This window comes from Dipodomys merriami, unplaced genomic scaffold (genome assembly GCF_024711535.1).
Source record: "Dipodomys merriami isolate MVZ:Mamm:240054 unplaced genomic scaffold, mDipMer1.0.p SCAF_15, whole genome shotgun sequence".
Lineage (NCBI taxonomy): Eukaryota > Metazoa > Chordata > Mammalia > Rodentia > Heteromyidae > Dipodomys > Dipodomys merriami.
This window is the reverse complement of record NW_027202826.1, coordinates 13166381-13186957: the sequence shown is the minus strand read 5'-3', so window position 1 is coordinate 13186957 and position 20577 is coordinate 13166381. Positions and strand designations below refer to the sequence as shown.

At 36.4% G+C, this 20577-nt stretch overlaps 1 protein-coding gene across 4 annotated transcripts in view; it reads right to left on the bottom strand.

The window, feature by feature from the left end:
• Nucleotides 1-20577, bottom strand: part of Ccser1 (coiled-coil serine rich protein 1) — a 706759-nt gene that overhangs the window by 562308 nt on the left and 123874 nt on the right. The window lies entirely within an intron of this gene.

Sequence of the window (20577 nt, the reverse complement as noted above, 5' to 3'; positions counted from 1 at the left end):
TTTTTAAAATTCAAAACTTTTTTGTATCACCGTATTGTTGAATGGTGGTAGAATCTTGAATTGATTTTAAAGAAAGAGGTCAAGAAATTATAGCAGTTAATATTGTGAAGTGACTAATTATAGAGAAAAGAATACAAAGGTACACATGAAAATAAGAATGTCTTGAAAAAGGACAAAATTGTGAAGGGTAAACAAAGGAGGAGGCTGCAATGCTTGGTAAGAAATGTATGCATTATCCTGCCCATGTAATTGTAGCCCCTCTGTACAGTATGTTCTCAAATAAAATAAAATTAAATTAAAAAAAGAATGCAAAAAAAAATTATTCAATATAAAAGGTAGCATACCTAAAAGGATCTAAGTTCTTGAACTTTTCCTACTGTGTACTTTATAACATAGGGTTGTACAGTTGTTAGGCAATTTCAAAATTTGTTCCTGGAAATAGCATGTTTGTAATCTATTTACTTTCATTTCTGCTTTAATCAGTTTTCAGATCATACTTCCACAAACATTTCATGGTGCAAAGTTTTTGTACAATAAAACTGAAACTTTACCAATGATAGATAAAAGTTAAAAGGCAGTTGAATTCTTTTTATGAGGTTATCTACTTATCGTATTGTTATAACTCAAACTCATTAATACGCTTGGGCTGGCAAAAAAAAATGTACCTTTCTAACTTCAAATGAAATAGCCATTTTTTGAAGGTTTAACATGAAATAAGTATTCAAAAGTCTTTCCTAATTCTAATGTAAGAATTTTGCTACAAAGTTTTATGTGACATTAATAATCATCACTATTATTTAATGACTATTAAAGGTTGAAATGTGTCCCCCTCAAGTCTTATGCTCAAATTCCACTTCCTAGTACCTCAGAATATGAAATTATTTGGAAGTAGGGTCTTTAAAAGGGTGACAAAGTTAAAACAGGCCATAATGTGCACTCTGATTCAAGAGTTTGATGTCCTTATATATATATTTTTTAATACCAACCCTAGGGCTTGAATGCAGGGCCTAGGAGCTATCACTAATATCACTAAGCATTTTTTTTTGGCTCAAGGTTAGTGCACTACCAGAATCACACCCCTGCTTCTGGCTTTTTGATAGTTAATTGGAGGTATGATTCTCGTGGACTTTCCTACACTGGCTTCAAATCACCATCCTCAGATCTCAGCCTCCAGAGTAGCTAGCTGAGGAGTGTCATTACACTTGTCTACTGATGTCCTTTCAAGAAGTGACTAACATATGAACATCATCTATTGGGAAGACCTAGGAAAACACAGAGAAACCGAATAAAGGAGAGAGGCCATAGAAAAAAACAAGCTCTAGTTATGTCAGAAACTGGCACATCTAGCTCCAGAACCGTGAGAAATTACAGTTTTTATTATTTAATCCACCCAGTTTGTGTTATATAGCCTTAAAAACAAACAAAAATATTGGCTTTATTTAGGGCCGGGATTAAACATTGTACTGCTTGAGCCAGTACAGGAGGCTGAGATCTAAGGCTCACAGTTCAAAGCCAGCCTGAGCAGAAAAGTCCCTAAGACTCATATTTAATCACAATAATAGCTGGAAATGAGGCTGTGGCTCAAGTGGTAAAGTGCTAGCCTTGAAAAAGCACAGTTTAGGAACAATTCAGCCCTGTGGTCAAGCCCTATGACCAGCGCATGCACGCGTGTGCACACACACACACACACACACACACACACACACACACACACACACAACTGTTTGTACTAATACTAATAATTAAAGTAGAAGTCACAGTGTTCTAGGACAGACTTTCACCTAATGACTAAATCTATATTTCTCCTCTTATTATCTCTATTCAAAATCTTCCTAATTAGGCTACTCAGTTCATGCATCAATAATCTAAGGCTGCACCATTTATTGTATAAGGTTTATAATTTAATTTCAAATAGAGTGAAAGATTAGATTTGGAAGAAGACAACCATGACAAGAGAATACATACATATGAATATACTTCCATCATATATATTATGACTTACGTGATACTTTTCATACATCTTTTAAACACATACATTTTATGTATGCACATAAAATATGTTGTGGCAGGAGGAACTGAGTTACAAATAATTATTATAGCCAGTCTAGCTGAATTAGTTATTAAAACTATAAGGCAATTGCCAGATAGCAACCCAAGGTTGAGTATTCTACAACTTTCTGTAGAAAGGTACCATAGGTGTTAACAGTAGCAGCAACAGAGATGTATGTATACACCAAGTCCTTCATCACTGCTGGACCCCACATGTCATATTAGAATGTAGAATGACATCTTTGTCTATGCTTGTCTACTTTTGAGTAATTCAAACCAAAGGAGGCAGCTTTCCCGTTTAGCACTGGCAGCTTTAGTCACTATAGCACATAGTAATGTCTCAGGCCAGCCACACCAAGGCCAGCTCATTTTCCTGATTTGAGACATTGCTCTTCAGGGTCAAGATCTCAGTTCCTTCCCTTTGAAACTGTGTGGACTTTGTGGCTTCCTCCACCAAAAGAAGGTCACAGAAATGATATCATGTAAATTTTGGACACTTGATCTTAAAAGATAGCATTATTTTTGTCTGTCTGGCTCTCTCAGCACTGAACACAGAGATCCAGCCGCCATATTGTAAGGAAGCCATGTCCTCTTGGATGCCGTCTGAGAGTCACGTGATCACCCCCAGTTGAAAGTCACCAACGCGGGTAAATACATGAGCAAAAACGTTTGTCTTGTAGTAGAGGTATTGAGTACCAGAGCACAGAGGAAATATCTCTGTGCTACAATCAGTCCTCCTGGCCGACAGATGTGGTGTTTTCAGCAACTCAGTGTTGGAAACGTGTACTGAATACACTTGTATTCAAGGAGCAAATTATTTGATCCTCTCAGACAGGGACAGATTTCATAAAACCTAATTCTTAAGTCATAAGTGCTAAAATATGTCTCTGTGTTTCCTAACTGTGTGGAGTTTATGCATGAAGACTTCAAAGGACTGATAGTAAAAATTTTCATTCCACAGTTGTCTGCAAGCCAATGCTATGGAACAGCAAATGATATAAGTAGCTAATTGCATGTGTGTGTGTCTGTGTGTGTGTGTCTGTGTCTGTGTGTCTGTGCTGTGTTTGTGTAAATTCATATAGGAGGAATAAAAATACACCGTTGTAAATGTGCTGATTTCCCATGTATGTTTCTCATTTCAAATTTAGAAAGAGCTCAAGAGCTATGCTTAGAAATTTTGTAATAGCAGGTAAAATAAACATTTCCTCTACCACTCAAAACAATACTTTATCTTTTTTCCGAACAGAAAATAAAATCATGCTTGTTATCCATTTGGGGAAAATATTCATGACAAGACCCATATTATTTAAAAAATACCAAACCTAAGATTGCTATAATCTGATATCTGAACATAGAAAAATGAAAAGAAAGAAGATGCATGATGTGTCAGAATAGCAAGAATGGCCAAGCATGCTATATCAGCCATAGTGAAGTTTCTCAAGGGAAGGATGGCTTAGCCGATATACATTTTACTTTTAGTTTTTTTTGAGAAGTCTGTCAAAATTATACATTATTAGAAATTTATTACACTGGATTTGGAAAAGAAACAATATAAACCTCTAAGAAATGAACATCAATATCATGTCATAGGAATCTTATAAAACTTATGGAATAGGAAATATTCCATACAATTGCACATAAACCTACTATAATTTTCCTAATCATGTTCCACTACACAAAAATATACATGAGTGTGAGCAGCTCTGAGCATCTCTCATTTCTCTACCTAGGTTCCCATTCAAGATTCTGTTAGTGAGATAATTACTTGTTTTTTGTATCAATGATAATTATATATAAGACAATAGGAACAAAGGCAATAAGGCCTGTGTTTGGTTTGGTTTGCTTGTTTTCAGTGCTGGGGATTGAACCCAGGACCTTGTGGATGCTTGCTAGGTACCTGCAACAAGGTTTAATTTTTAATCATCACAGAATTTAGAATATAGTCACTTTACATATACATTCTGTGGAATTTGTAACACAATATAGTAAAAAAAAACTATTCAGTATAATCATAGTTATTATGAAGTCAATTTTCAGCCAGGCATATGCTAGACTCCAAAGATATAAGAGAGAATGAAACAAGTTCTTTTTCTTTCTTGGAATTTATGGTAGTTGTTTTTCAATACTCAAAAAGATAGTGATATAACATCCAATTTCCAATTGAGGTGAGTATCTTAGGAAATAGCGTTTTTATTACAGAAAAACCTCATGGAAAAAATGTGTTCACATTTCTGCTCTCTACTGTTTACATCCCATTAAATATAATCAATTAATAAGGAATTATTGAAAACACACAATAAAAATGGCTTTTCTGCCAGAGGCTGGTGGTTTGAGTCTGTAAACCTAGCTACTTGAGAGGCTGAGAGCCAGATCATGGTTCAAAGCCAGCCCAGGCAGACAGAAGTCTGAGAGACTCCATTTCATAAAGGACAGCAAATAACCAGCTAGCAGCATGACTCAAGGTAGGAAGGATCAGAATCAGAACTTGAGTTCAAACCCCATTACCACCTCCCAGAAACTTCTCTAATAGCTATATCAATTTTATTTAGAATTATACTTTAGAATTCCATATTCTTTCAAACAACATACACCCTCACCCTCTCTTGCTCTTTTCCCCTTTCTCTTTCTTTTCTTCACATCTTTCTTTCCTTTCTTTCTTTCTTTTACTTTCTTGTTCAAAGTTTAAAAGTTATACTTTTAGAAAAAGTGCTTTTAGAATTTACTGAAATCTTTGCTTCCTTATTGCATTATTTTCTAGGCTGAGTAAAATAAGTATCAAAAGAATCATAAATTTTAATTGAAGACATTTCCTTGGATATATCAAGAATCCCAAGTTATAAATTATAATTGATTAATCCTTAATTCTGTAGTACAGACATTTACTTAAGAGATAAAAGTCTGAGGGTCATATAATCTATATAACATTTACCTGCACTTTTCCAAAGTAAAATAAATTATTCAATTATCTCCTTACAAAAACACTCACTCCAGAATTTTATAAATAAATTACAAATCTAAAAGGAACACTTAAGAAAACTCAAATATATTGCAACTAATGGTTTTAGTTCACTTACTCTCTGCCGTCATTACAACAGATTCTGAATTGCCATAAATATAAATTCTCCTGCCTTCTTGATATCAAGAAACAGAGAGAGAGAGAGAGAGAGAGAGAGAGAGAGAGAGAGAGAGAGAGAGAGAGAGAGAGAGAGAGAGAGAGAGAGGACATGATTCAATAAGAATTGTACTCATTACCTGACTCATGTAGCAGTGACTCCTCGGTATATCAACTCTACAATAACAATAAAACATTTTTAAAAAAGAAATTGGAGAAATCAGAAAGTAGAATTGCAAATGTTAATGAGGTCAACACATTCAGAGGTAAAAACAGCAAGAGTAGTTGTAGGTATTTCATCCTGTAGCATCAGAGATCTCAGTTCATAACCAAATATTAAATTTCTATAAGAGCTTATCCTGGGCTGGGAAGGTAGCTCAGTGGTAGAGTGCTTGCCTTGCATGCTTGAGGTCCTGGGTTCGATTCCTCAGAACCACATAAGGAAAAAAGAAAAAAGCTGGAAGTGGCGCTGTGGCTCAAGTGGTAGAGCGCTAGCCTTGAGCTGAAGAGCTGAGGGACAGCGCCCAGGCCCAGAGTTCAGGCCCCACGACCGGACTCCCCCCCCCCCAAAAAAAAGAGCTTATCTTGACTTAATATGTGTTGCCATTTGGAAAAAAAAAACCTTTAAAACTGAATTACCAAGACATATAGTAGCATCCTATGCATTCAGCCACAGCTTCTCATAGGAGAACCACACAATCTAGGAGAGAAATGGGAAGGAGATAGCTTCCAGTCTGCCTTAACCAAAGAATTAGTTACTTCACATCTAGTGACAAATCTCTGAACTCTGATGAAAAAGTTCCTGCATTACAGAACTCCTAATCTCAGCCCAACAGCTCCCCTTAGCTTTCCTGAACAGTACAGAAGTAAAGTCCATATTTCACAGCACAACAATGAAAAGATAAAACAAAGCAAACATTGGTATCAAAATGTCTTTAGTAATACTTGTCTAATTTGTTGTCACAGAATAGGACATCACAGTCATGGCCACCTTGCCACTTTCCTTATTTTTATTACACAAATATTAGCAACCAGAATCCAAGAATTATGCCCTTATTAAATAAATGGATGGTAAAGACTTTAAAAGAACTTGAAAGCTAATGGCATTTTGAAAAATTGGCAAAGGTCTACAAGCTATGTGAAAAATGCCCACTCTGCAAATTGTTATGGAGGCGTTAGCCTCAGAGTCAAATGGATGCTTCCAGATTCATGCTTATTTATCCTCTCCTTTGTTTGACACATGAAAAAAGAGCAAAGAATGGCAGTAAGATCTTATTCAAGACTGAGAAAAATGACATTTCCCTCCGTCAAGTACAAATTGTGGCAGGGATTTGTCCTAGCTTCCAGAGTAAACTGTTATACTACTAAGAATCTGAATTACAGACACAAGGTTAAAATCCTATAAACATAACTTCCTTAAAGTTAAATTCCAAAGCCTGGCACTAGTAGTTCACACATATAATCCTAGCCAGGCAGGAAGCTGAGATCTGATTATTGCATTGAGGTTTGAAGCCAGTGTGGCCAAGAAAGTCGATAAGGCTTTTATCTCCAATTTGATGTTGGTATCATTTGTGAAGGGGAAGGGCAAAAACAAACCATTTAAATAGGGATACAGGTGGACCCACTGCAACAATGAGATGTATAAGTCGTTATGTCAAAAAACGAGGGCGAGGGATGGGAAGGGGAAACAAAGGAGGAGGTAACAATGCTTGATAAGAAATGTACTTGTAATTGTAACCCCTCTGAACGGTATTTTCACAAGAAAAATAAATAAGTAAGTTCAACGATCCAAAACAACACTAAAATAAATAACTAAAATAACACTAAAACAAGTATTTTTCATTACACCCTTATATATTTATAATACATACATATTTTTATATACATAGTATATATAATGGTAAAATGTTCTTTGCAAAAGATTTCAAAAATATAAAATACTTATTTAGTACACAGGATTCAATAGGCCAGGTAAATCCTATGTAAGCAAAATTAGACAATATTATTGATGAAAATAAAAGTTGATTGAATGAACAGACATATTGGTTTCCTAAAAAAAAAGGTAAGTAAATAAATAAATAAAATAAATCTGGAATGGAGGTGTGGTTCAAGATGTACAATGGTAGCTAGCCTTAAGCCAAAATGTTAAGGAACAGTACACAAACCCTAAGTCTAGGCCCTGGTAATGGCAATAATAATAATAATATCGATGAAAAATAGCTTAATATTGAAATCCTTTCAATATTTTCTCCCTTTTCTCTCTATAAAACAGAGACAGCGATTATACTTTGGGTAAATTTAGATCTATTCAATAAGGCCAATTTCTAATGTTTTATAATACTTATTTGGGGGTTTCTCATATTAATTAGTTTGCGTTATCACAGAAGTATTTTAAAAAAATCTCCAAATCCATCTCTAGGTCAAATATTTGTTTTTTCTTAATGAAATTCTCCAAAAGCAAAGTGCCACATAAGAAAAATTGACTTGTTATTGATAAATAGTCACTCACCACAGACACAAAATAAATAAGTAGATAATAAATAAATAAATAAATAGGTAAACTGTAAGGCTGGTTAAATTCATTGCAGGTTAATCTAGGATGCAAATAAATAAATAAAAATAGAAAAATATAAATAAAAATAGAAAAATAAGTCTTAAGGAAAAGTTTACTGTATGACTCACAGACACTTAGCTTTTCTATACTTATGAGGCAGTGAATTTTCTGAAACATTAACCAGAGTGGCTGCTAAAATATTTAAACACCTAAATCCCTGAGAGGCAGTAAGAACTGTCAATAAAATTCAAACAGGCTGTGTGATGTATTTTAATTTGCATATGCTTTTAAGTGTACTGATAATATGGATTGATTTCCCTTTTTGTTGAATTTTACTCCGTTTGTACTGAAGATTAAAATGCATACCAATTCTTCACTTAAAAAGGCAGAGATCTCCTTGAAAATCAATTTTGACATTGTCATAAGTGATTTTTTACCTACTTTTAATATTTTTCATGGGTTTGCACAGTGAAGATCACTTTCTCCCTTACCTCTGAAAATACATCTGAAATAGGAATCCAAATGTTAAGATATAATTTGATATGTAAATAGGCACTTCTGAAACTCATCAAAAATTCATGTATTGGATGAAATAGGTCCAAATTGTAACTGTCATGTTATTAATTTGTACAAAGAAGGAAGTAGCAATTGGGATCATGTTTGAAAGTACATTAGATATAAGGTATTGCTAACTGGTAACAGCTAGTGTGGAAATTTTTTTTTCTTGCATTTTTTGGATATACCAGCCTGTCTTGGAAGCTATTTGCTGGCATCTACCGCATGCATCTTCTTTTTTAATGATACCTTCCTTGGCACTGGCTGGTGCTTTAAAAGCAAATCTTACTCTACTGGTACCTGCACTGGGAGGGATACCAGCATGGTGTTCAGGATTTGTTCAATGATTGATTCATTCTTCTGCCTAAATGATAGATGGACATTTCTCTGACAGTACCTGCACTTGTACATCAGCATGGTGTTTGATTTTTCATTGGTATTTCATCATTTATTCATTCTCCTGCTTTAATGATTGCATCTTAGGCCTCTGATCACAAAACACCAGACTGGCTTCATTTCAATAATTACCTATGAACTGAGCAGGGCAGTGCTTGGAATCACAGCTACTCTGGGTAGAGGTAAGAAGACTGAGTGTTAGATACTACCTTTTTTCTAACTAAAGAATTGCAAATAGATACACATCATTCAAATTACATATTCACCAAAGACAAGGGTAATTTGACAAGTCACATAATCTTTATCAGCATAATAATCTATTTTATTGTCAAAATAATATTCCACTCCACCAGCTCCAAGCCTTCATCAGCTTGTGATAGTTAAAAAACAAAGCCTGACCTAATTCCTATCCCTAAAACTGTTACTGAGAGCAATTTATAAAATTTACACCATTTCCTGACAGTACTTTCTAAATGCCTGCTGCTATCTCAGACCTCTCTTGGAAAGACTGTCTTACAACTGATGGGAATGAAAAGAAAGCTAAAATAGGATCGTATTTTTCTGAAGTCTGAAGGCTGAACACTTAATCCTTTCAATCTCACATTATACGTGATTATAAAGATTACCTGAGGAAACGTTTCACATGGTATACAGACAGACAGCCTCCTTATTCAAAAGTCTACATTCTGGGGCTGGGAAGGTGGCTCAGTGGTAGAACGCTTGCCTTGCATGCCTGAGGCCCTGGGTTCAATTCCTCAGCACCACATAAGCAAAAAGAAAAAAGCCGGAAGTGGCGCTATGGCTCAAGCGGTAGAGTGCTAGCCTTGAGCTGAAGAGCTGAGGGACAGTGCCCAGGCCCAGAGTTCAGACCCCACAACCAGACCCAAAAAAAAAAAGTCTACATTCTAATATGTTGTCAGCAAGTCTAAATCAGAAAAATAGCTCTTTCTACAAACCACAGATCTGTGCCCTTAAAATGATGTTTTCATTAATATTAGATTGATGAGTCTACTATAAAATTAATATGACCTAATATAAAATTTGTATTCCTATGGGTTCCCAATAAGACAAAATAATATAAATAGAAGACTGGACTACAAAAACAATCGTTAATATTTATTTACAAACCAGCTAACATCTGGCTAAAAATAAAGTTCCCTTTGACAAGTACTCACTTTTAAAGATTCTCACTTAATTGTTTTTTGTTTCCTGCAAATATATTATTGTCTTAGCTAATAAAAAGTGTTTAAAAGATATTTTAGAGACTTACAGACAATCCAAGCTGAATGCCTGTGCCTCACAACTATAATCCTAGCTTCTCAGGAGGCTCTGATCTGAGGATCACAATTTGAAGCCAGCCTAGGCAGGAAAGTCCATGAGACTCTTATTCTCAATTAACAACCAAAATGCTAGAAGTTGTGTCATGTTGCAACTTCACCTTGACCAAAACACTCAGGGATAGTGTCCAGACCCTGAGTTCAAGCCCCAGGACCAACACACCACACGCACACGCACGCACACACGCACACGCACACACGCACACACACACACACACACACACACACACACACACACACACACACACACACACACACACACACACACACACACACACACACACACACACACACACACACACACACACACACACGAAATACAAAGAATCCTGCATAAAGAATTCTACATAGTCTTATTGCTTTAAACAAGAAGATTGTTTAGAAACAAATCTTGGAAGGCCATCCTGGTAGAAATGGAAGTATACCACATATTGAAAAACAAATATATTGCAAGACTATAGATCTGTAGGGCTGTTAACGCCGGTTAATAAGATTATAGTGATTTCTTATATGTAGCATTAGAGTCAAATTGTCTGAAAACAAGTATCCTCTTCATATATTAAATGAAACTGAGGATTTTCCTTCACAAGAAATGTCAGCAATAGATTATACACTAAGTATTTTTGGTCCAAAATGCTTGATGGTTACATGCGTTTCAGATTTCAGTGTTATCTGAATCTTAGAATATGTACATAGACAACTGATTACATGTCTTTAATCTAAAGATTCATTTAGATTTCAATTTTTTTTATTTTGGATTAGGAATGCTCAAATAGAAAATTAAAGGATTAAAATTTTTATACATAGTTTCAGGAAATATTTAAGGAGCTATGCTCATATATTTCTTTCTTCCATATTTTTCTTCTGTTGATCGCTGTTCATGCAATACATACCATCAGCATTCTTGTTTTGTTTTGTTTTGTAGGTTGTAAGGCTTGAACTCGGGCCCTGGGTGCTGTCCTTGAGCTTCTTTGTGTTCAAGGCTAGCATTCTACCACATGAGCCACAGTGCCACTTCCGGCTTTTGAGTGGTTAAGTAGAGATCAGAGTTTCTCGGGAACTTTTCTCCCCGGCTGGCTTCAAACCACAATCTTCAGATCTCAACCTTCTGAGTAGCTAGGATTACAGGTGTGAGCCACCAGCTAGTGGCTGTCCCAGCATTCTTTGTATTTTATTCAAATACAGTCCAAGTACCAACTTTCCTTTGCCTCTACCACATATTGCAGTCCATGGAAATATTTCTTCTCCTGAATATAATATCTTTTGCTTATTCAATCTCTATAACCATTGTCTAGTACTATTCTTAAGATTTTATTCCATTGGACAAATATTAACTTTCCAAACAGATGGGCAATTTTCACATTTCTTTTTGCAGTTGAACAGTGACACTCGATGCAAGAGAAAAAGGCATTTCAGGATGTGAAAAAGAGCACTAGATTATTTAATAAGTGAGAGATAAACGTTCAGAACATGCAGTCATTTGTCGGCATGGATTCCTCTCCCTGCCATATTACATGGGCTTCCTTGATGTTTTCCAGTGTTCCAGACTTCGTTTCCTCTAGGACTTCTAGCCTTCTAAAGCATCCTCAAGGGCTGGGAAGGTGACTGAGTGGTAGAGTGCTTGCCTTGCATGCATGAGGACCTAGGGTCGATTCCTCAGCACCACATAAACAGAAAAAACTAGAAGTGGTGCTGTGGCTTAAGTGGCAGAGCGCTAGCCTTGAGCTGAAGAAGAGCTGAGGGACAGCGTCCAGGCCCAGAGTTCAAGCCCCACGACTGACCAAAAAAAAAAAAAAAAAAACCATGAAAAACTAAAGCATCCTCAATTCTGCAGCCTTTGCCAACATCCAATTATCCCTCCTATGCCCAGGAGGCTTTTACTCATCACCAAAATCTCCATCCCATTCAGACACACTGCTTTGTTTCTTCACTACCACGTTTAAGCCAGAATTCCCCATTAGATTGAACGCTTTGTGACTATGTGCTACTCTAATCCAGGGTCCACGACAAACTTTTACTAACTATTTGAAAGAAACCAAGTTTACTTGGTAGGCAAAAAATTGGAATGCTGAATCTGGGGAGTATTGTAGGCCTGCTAATGAACTGGAATTTTAGAAATAAAGATGATGGAGAACATGGACCTTTCAGTAAAGCTGAGACTAAGATAGCGCGTGAGATGCGTGTGTGAGCAATATGGAGGCGGGGTCAGGGGCAGTCAGGCCTGCCAGGGCAGGAGGCCTCTGGGATGGAAGAGGGCGGGATTCTGTTCCTCTAGCAACCACTATGAAAATCCATTTAAGGAATCTTATTTTTATACATCAAGTCAGCAATCATCCTAAATTTTTACAAGATAGAAACACTGTGGGATTAAAGGTAAGGAACACATTGAGTGCCATCGCAAGGATGGCATTTGGAGAAGAATAAAACAGATGGCCCTGACAAAAACTGGGTCCAAAGAAAGGTTGGCCCCACACAGGCTGAAGCGCCTGGCATTCATCAGACAAAGGCTGAAAGAGGCATAGTGCAGAGCAGGTGGTAGAATCAAGAATAGCTAACACATGTCCATTCAAGCTCACCATACCTGGTGCTCACATCTTACAGTCTGCTGAGATGTTTGCACAACAACTGCAAACAGGAAATCATACATGGAATGAAATCTCCATCTATTCCACATAATAGGCATTTTAAATAGGAGTCCTAATACTAAGCAAGAGGAAAGGACTGTGGGTTTTGGAAGCACGCATTCCAAGTAATGTTTAAAGATGGCCTCTGTTAGTTTCATGAGTATAAAATGTTGAGTAAAAATAATGTCATGCCATTAACAGAACTTTTTTCTAAGTATAGTTGAAGATAATAATGGATGGGGGGGCAAACTATGCACACATGTGCACATGGATTTGCATAAAAGATAAAGCCATGTAATGGACATATACAGACGGAGAAATATGGACACAATGGTAAAGACTATACTGAAGATACCACATTTTACTTTTGTCAATCACATTTCATGAAAGCAAAGCAAAACAAAACGAAGCAAAAAATTTAAGATCTTGGCCTGAGATGCTTCCATGACTTTACCCAAAATAACCTTCTTAAAACAAACTATTGGAGCCACGGTCCCTTTGTTTCGAACCCCATATCTGGTTGTAGGGACTCTACCCTTCGAAAATAGGATCCAAGTCCCTTGGTTCTGGCTGAGGAGGAGTCACAACCCTAGATCATAATCCTTCTTTAGCTTGTGCTGTGGTGTATAGGTAGATGATCTCCAGAGTCAGCAAAGGTGTCATTCAGCTGCCTCTCGATCAACTGTCTTCACCAAGAATGGTTATTTGGCACACAGAGAGGAGATGGAGAGAAAGGGATAGGGAGAGGGGAAGGGAAGAGGGAGAGGGAGAAGGAGAGAGAGAGAGAGAGAGAGAGAGAGAGAGAGAGAGAGAGAGAGAGAGAGAGAGAGAGAGGAAAGAGCTAACATTCAACCCTTCTTATTGTAATCCCTGATATAGTTGACAAGTGATTGTGACACTTAAAACAGTAAAGCGGATCTGGCCAGATTGTGCATTTCATTAAAACAAGAACAACAGCGCATCCATGGGGGTGGGGAAGCAAATCCTTCTCTCTCCATCAGTAAGAAGACCTAGATGCTCCAAATCACAAATAATTGCTTATCTGTTAATATTTCTTGTTATTTCATTGTCCTTTTACCATACTATAACTACTCCAAATAGCTCATTTTCATCCTAGATGGCCGCCCCCCGCCACCGAAAGCAATCATTTCTTCAGAAGAAGGAGAGAGTAGACAGTGAATGCCCAGAGAATCATTCAACCCCTGAGGTCAGCATCCTCAGCTCGTCTCTCCTACCAGAGGTGTTAGCGCCTTTCTGTAAGACCACCCTAAACCATCATCTTTAAGTCACATTCAGATTCTCTAGATCCTGCCTTGTGCTTTCCACAGAACTATGAGAATTCGACAGACTTGGCATTTCCTTCTGCTTTCAGGGAAGAATAAAGAGCATTTTTCATTGCACCTGATACAATTTTACTATTAAAGTCTAATTATTCTATTCAAGGCTAATGAACAGAGGATTTGCAGGTGTGACTGTGGAATCAGAGCCAGAAGTGGAAGAGGGGAGGAAGGAAGTCAAGCAGACGTGCAAGGCCACAAGTCAAAGCCCCAAGACTATCACACACACACACACACACACATGCACACACACGCCTGCGCACACACACACACACACACACACACACATGCATACACATACAAGATCTCCTAATTACCTAACTATTTTAGGTACTAATATTTTTTCCTACTTATGTGTAAGTTCCTTATTTCTTTCTTTGCTACGTGAGACACTGCAGAAAAGTAATTTGATATGAGTGGTTATTTTTCTTGTTAGTGAACAATGTAAAAAGCCTAAAGATTCTGTTTCCTCAGAAGAAATACAAGCATTTGCTACACTAATTACTTGTCCATTTTGATAGTGACAGATGACAAGGCCAGTATTATTCAAGCGATTGTAGGGAGAAGTCATCACATAATTGTAAGAGGCCATGAAATTTTATATTGAGACACAGATTTGCCTTCTAATTGCCCAAGAAAAGCCATGTGGAATGAGGGAATGCTTTTCCTTTGACTCCAGCCTCTAATGAACTTGGGCCACTGACTGCCCTTTTGTGTAGCACAAGAGAGTTTATGACAGCTCAATGTCCCAGTAGCAGGTTACAAGTAAATAGCATGACTTCATTAAAATTTTTGTCACTGAATATTAAATCAGGTCAGAATTTATAAACACTTTTCAACTCCAGTTGATTAGATTTTGAAAACTCTTCCCTCTAAAGCTTTCTTTGTACTAAAGCAATTCTCTTGAAGTCTAGCGAAGTCTGAAAGCAGAAATAGCCAGAGGTTCTTTTAAATCAGCTCTTACAAATTATTTTCTCTAGTGGCAACTAATAATTAAAAGAACATGCACGAATTAATTGTGACGGTGCTTACTCAATGAAGTTAGTCCATTTCTTATTTAAGGTATCTCTCTACTATAAACTATGACTTTGAAGAAGACATTGAATTAATATTTATGCAGAGAAAAAAAAAAGCAAGGGCTTTAAGGTCTGGAATTCTCAACCTGTTAGGACATAATTCCATAACTGAAGTACACCCACTTAACATCCAGGGAACTGAACATTGAAAAGAACTGAACTATGTGTATGTTACTATTTTCAACAAGTCTGAATCATGTAAAATCAGAATTGGAAATTAAGCATAAATTAATTAGTTAATTTTTCATTTAGTGAGTTGGTCAAGTAAAAACAGGAAGTAAATATAAATGATTATAATTTTCAAATATATTCTACAACTATATGTTACTAGCAATTGTATAATCCTGGGTTTCAGTAATAAGATACTTAAACTTTCCTTTGCCTGGATATAGCTTATTCTTGCTTTTACAAGAATGATGATTAATAAAATTTTACACAACTATTCTACATATAACTATTTGTAAGAACATGGCAAAGAAATATAGAAAAAATTATATAATATATAATTATTTATAATATATTGTATATATTATATTAATTTTTACTTAAAAGTATATTATATATTACATAATATAGTATAGTAACATCAATATAATTATATACACTAATAATATACAATATACTATCATATTAATATAATATATAGACATATTAATATATGCAAATGTATTAATATAATATATACTAATATATTATAGAGAGCATATGAAAAGTAGTTTAATGCATATTTGAATTTTTGCAATGTGGCATCCTAATAAAATGATGTTTTCTAGGTGGTTCCATTATGATGATCTGAGGGAAATTTACCATGTAATACATTTAGGAGTACACACCAGTTTAGCTTGACAGATTTTTTTTTTCGGTGAATTTTATGAATCTCCACCTTCTTCATTCACAGAAACTAATTTTTTCATGTCAATCCAGAGCTATCACAATGCTATGTTAAAGCAGCGATACAGAATAACCTCATACCCTATCACAATACAGAAAAGCCTCCTCCCTGCTGCACTAAATGACCCCACACTGTTCTGCTTTATCACTTCTTCGACTTTTTGCCTTTTCCCTTACATTTTGGCTAATGGTCCTTATTTTTCACTGCAGTCGGCATGACTACTTCAAACAACCTCTCTTTTTTCTTACAATGTTACTATGATTTTCAGTGACCTTGGGAACATGTGTAAACCAATCTATTAGAATTGGATGTAAAATTAGGTTGGAAGGAGTGAAAACAACTTGTGGTGTAATGTTAAGATCGGGGTTATTATTGGCTAAATATTTTTAACTATAGAATATATTCTTCCTGCACTATACTTTGAATATATTACCACCTACTTCAGAGAGTTGCTAAGATAATTTGGTGAGATAACATACTTGAAATACTTTCTAAACTATAAAGGTGAATACAAATGTTACAAGGTTACTATGTTATTATCAGATCTCGCACGCCATCTAGTGCCAACCTGGCAGATAACAAGTTCCCCAAGCACTTTAAAGCAGAAATAAATGGAAAGATGGGTTACAGCTGATGATACTTCACAACTGCATCTTTACCAGAAGAGTGGCACCCACACACCTATTACCAGAGAACATCTAGTGAATCTATTACAGCTGCTGTTTCCAGTGCCTATCATTGAGAACCTGTACCTTGTAAATAGCTTACAACAGTTACAAAGGTGTTCTTTGGGGTCTCCATGTATGCATTTATAATGAAGAAGTGGTAATACTTGGTAAGAGAATTGTTTAAGAATTAAATGAGATGGGTCCAAAGTGCTTAAAAACTAGGTTAAAAATAAAGCCCCCAAATAAGACAACTACCTCTTTGGATCAATGCTTGACATTGAGTAGATACTTCCAAAAAAGAAATATAATTGTAGTTCATCTTCTTGGTTCAAGTCAAAGGCAAACGTATATTAAATAATGCCCATACCTTTAGGAGCCAATTGGACACAAAATATGAATGTTTATATGACTTTAAGGTTTTATATGAATGAGGTTTATTAGTGAAGATCAACATAAGGATTGAACTCAGAGCCTCTGAGTCACAAAAATCTTTGGTGGACTCTTTCTGAGCTATCTGCTGCCTTTGATGCATTTACCAAACTCAAGTTCCAAAATACAAAGTACTCAAATACAAAAGAGATGTGATTTTTTTTCTTTTGAATTGCCATTGAGACTAAATAATGTTCTTTTACTGTTCTATTATTTTAATTTTAATACCATAATTTCACAAACTGGCGAAAAAACAAACTTGAATGCATTTGGTATGGCATTTTCTTCTTAAAATTAGAGAAACTATTCTTTGAAATGTGCTTGAGATTTAAAGAAAGCTAGAATTATTAGGATCTTTTCTTTTTGTTGGACTGGGATTTGAACTCAGGGCTTTTCACATGCACTTGAGCTAGGCCTAATGTTTTTTTTTCTTATTGATTCTCAGGCACATTACCTTTTTATATCACATATAGATATATAGCACTATTTTTTAAAAAATCAGTGCTAGCTCTAGTGCTAAAAGTAGTGCTGTGGCTCAATGTATTGGAGCCACAGCATCACTTTTTGGTGGTTTGTGTTTTTGAGGGTTTGGGTTGTGGTTTTGATATTGGTTTTGGAGTTGCTTATTGGAGATAAGAGTCTCATGGGGACTCTTCTGGTTGGGCCAGCTTCAAACCCACGATCCTCAGATCTCAGCCTCCTGAGTAACTAGGATTAGCAGAATGAGCCACCAGCTCCCAGCTTCTGTTATGTTTTAATTATTTCTCCCAACATCTTAGGAAGTACCCATGGCATGGCCTCCATTGGCAATTGAAGAGATGGAAGCTAAGGAAAATGTACTTGCTTGAGTACTTGTTCAAGTATGTGTGTGACCTTTTCACAGTGAGTGTACAATCTTTCCACATCAGAGTGAAGGAAACCTATCCACACCCTTTCTGACCCACACATTTTAAGTTCGTAGAAACTTCCGGTTTATTTCTGTAATTCTTTTCCTGTGTAAATGTTGTTACCCTCTTGGTATATCACCAGTCATATCAGCAAAACCACTGGGGTTGTATCTCAGCTCTGCTGTGCTATTATCCATTAAAAATTAATAACAAAAATTACTTCCTTAATTAATAGGCACAGGAGTTCCAAACTCACCGAAGAATTTTTATAATGCTTGTTCATCAAACTTCAAATAATTTAGCAACTACCCAATTAATTCCTAATTGATATTTTTGGGCCATTACTTCCACATTTGTATCGGCATACACCAAGAGATACTGCCCTAGGTGTTTTTAGATTTTAAAAAATCCCCCCCAATGAAAAAGGAACAGCAAATTTCCTCACTCAGCTCTACAAGTGGCCATTATCTTCTTTCAAAGAATGTTAAATGAGTAAAACATATTTTCAATTCTGTAAATCAACTACAAGTTGGAAAGGTCAAGCATAACACAAAGTAATAACCCAACATTCCTTGAAAAGTTAGTGCTTCCAGTTCATAATTTTAAGGTATTGAAATAAAAAACTTCAGCTGGGCATTAGTGGCTCACACCAGTAATGCTAGCTACTCAGGAAATTTGAGATCTGAGAATTGAAGTTCAAAGCCAACACTGACAGGAAAGTCTGTAACACTCTTATCTCAACTAACCAGCCAAAAGCTAGAAGTGGAGCTGTGGTTCAAGGGATAGAGTGCTAGTCTTGAGCAAAAAAAGCTCAGGGACAGTGCCTGGGACCTGAGCTCAAGCCCTAGGACCAGCGTGTGCGCACGCGTGCCCGCGCGCGCGCGCGCGTACACACACACACACACACACACACACACACACACACACACACACACACACACACACACACACTTTTTTTTTCTTTTTCCAAAAACACCTGAGAGGAAGTAATTGAAATACAAAATATCTACTTATTACACCTTTGTATTCTACCTTCAGATTATTCCGTGGTTTTTGATACTTAAAGTAATCTCCATGCTTTCAATCAGGTAACAGAAGATGTGGATCCTTCTTCATTGTCTTTAAAGATTGCTTCCTATGCCATTAATACATTCCTATTAAATTGAAGGGTTGCCAATATTTTGCTATCACATACTTTTAATGAATAGTAATATGAGCCGGGCGCCGGTGGCTCACGCCTGTAATCCTAGCTACTCAGGAGGCTGAGAGCTGAGGATCACGGTTCAAAGCCAGCCTGGGCAGGACCATCTGTGAGACTTATCTCCAATAAACCACTAGAAAACCGGAAGTGACGCTGTGGCTCAAGCGGTAGAGCGCTAGCCTTCAGCTGAAGAGCACAGGGACAGCATCCAGGCCCAGAGTTCAAGCCCCACGACGGAACAAAAAAAAAAACAGAGTATCCTATGAATAGTAATATGCACACATTATTTTGTATTTCAACAATAGGATTACATATCTGGACGTTGGGTCATTAGAATTCAAGGGGTACATGATTTTTCTTCTTTGGCCTTCAAAAGGTAAATTCTCACAAGGTGTAACTGGGTTACAACAAAGACACACGAATGAGAACTCGTAGAAGACATGTGCATACAAGTGAAGATTTTAAAAACCTTGCATTATTTAAAAGTATCAGTCAAAATAACTGCAGGAAGAATGTTCTGAGAGAATCTTATCCTAAGTTCACATTCAACTAAAAAGTTTCTTTTTTGCCATGAATCTAAAGCAGCATAGGAAAACAAGAACATCAATATTGCCTAATTGTTAATATGACATTATCTATGGTATAACAAATATGCTGACAGTTTCTGTTTGTCTCAGACATATACTAGTTATTGCAAATAAGGGAAACCATGGGACCTATGTTTCTTTGGGCCTGGCTTACTTCACTTAATGTAATTTTTTCCAAGTCTTTCCATTTCCTAACAAATGGGGCAATGTCATTCTTTCTGATGGAGGCATAGAATTCCATTGTATATATACCACATTTTCTTGATCCATTCATCTACTGAGGGGCATCTGGGTTGGTTCCATGTCTTAGCTATGGTAAATAATGCTGCAGTAAGCATAGTTGTGCTGGTAGCATTAGTATGGTCTTGTTTGTTGATGTTAGGCAAAATGAACCCCAAGATAAAGCTTCAAATGTTTTTTTTCTTTCTTGCGATTGTTTCCAATGTATTTATAAGATGATTTGTTGCTTTGTATGTACCTCACCCAGGGTATAAGCCTTGCTTTCACTGTATCTGATGTTGATATACTTTGTGGAGGGGAAGGGAAAAAACCAACTGTTTAAATAGGTATACAGGTGGACCCATTACAACAATGAGATGTACAAGTCGTTATGTTGAAAAATGAACTTTACAACTTTGGTGGGGGGGTTGGGGGCGGTAGGCGGTGTGGGGGTGTAGAGGTGGAGAAGAAAGGGATGGGATGGGGAAACAAAGGAGGAGGCAACAAAACTTGATAAGAAATGTGCTCACTATCTTGCCCATGTAATTGTAACCCCTCTCTACGGTATTTTCACAATAATAATAAAAAAAATATGCTCCATGGAATAGAATCTATCATTGTTCTATATTAACTTACTAAATTACTATAGAAATT